The sequence below is a fragment of the Aureococcus anophagefferens genome (genome assembly GCF_000186865.1).
Source record: "Aureococcus anophagefferens unplaced genomic scaffold AURANscaffold_52, whole genome shotgun sequence".
NCBI classification, from domain to species: domain Eukaryota; class Pelagophyceae; order Pelagomonadales; family Pelagomonadaceae; genus Aureococcus; species Aureococcus anophagefferens.
In genome coordinates this window covers 79,217-80,032 of record NW_008705605.1, presented here as the reverse complement: position 1 = coordinate 80,032, position 816 = coordinate 79,217, and positions in this window count along the sequence as shown.

Here is an 816-nt window from a genome sequence, read left to right as displayed (position 1 = left end):
CGCGGCCACGTCCACCCGGACAAGACGATCAAGATCACGGTCGACCTCGTCGTCACGAGCGAGGTCATCGGCGCGTTCCCGCGTCCGCGACGGCCGCGGTTCCGCGCGCTCGCGAGATCGTTTTCCCTCGCAGGCACGGCCCCGGCCCGCGCCGAGGTCCAGATCAAGGAGCTGGGCTTCCACTTCATCGACCCGCTCGCGCCCATCGCGGAGAAGGAGATCGTGCCGCGCGTCCGCGTGTTCATCCCGTACCTCAGCATCGAGGGCTGGATCAGCATCACGTCGCGCGGCCCCGCGTCCTTCTCGACGCGCCCCAGAGCTTCGTTCGACGCGTCGAGAGCCTCGCCCGACGCGCCCTTGGATGCCACAGGTTGGACAACGGCCACCTCATCGTCGAGCTCAAGTACCTCCAGGCCATGCACGTCAAGAACCGCATGCTCAAGAAGTGCTGCTACACGCTCTACCTGCTCGAGCTCGCGGACAGGCTCCGGGGCGAGGCCTCCCGCGAGACCCTCAAGACGGCGCGCAAGAACGTCGTCGAGGTCGGCTCCCGCGTCTTCGAACCCGCGCCGACGCGAACGCGTCGTCTCCGTAGGCCGAGGGCGAGTACCAGCTCGCGCTGTCGAACTACCGCCAGATGGAGCTCTGGTGCTTCTTCAAGGTGTGTGTGTGGGCTTGCGAAACCATCGATCGATCGCCGTCCCCTCCGCAGCTCGACATGGCCCTGCTCGCGCGCCCGACGCTCGCGGGCGTCATCCGCAAGTTCGCGAACGCGATCGCGCGCAAAGCCGCCGAGGCCCGCGGCGAGACCTTCGT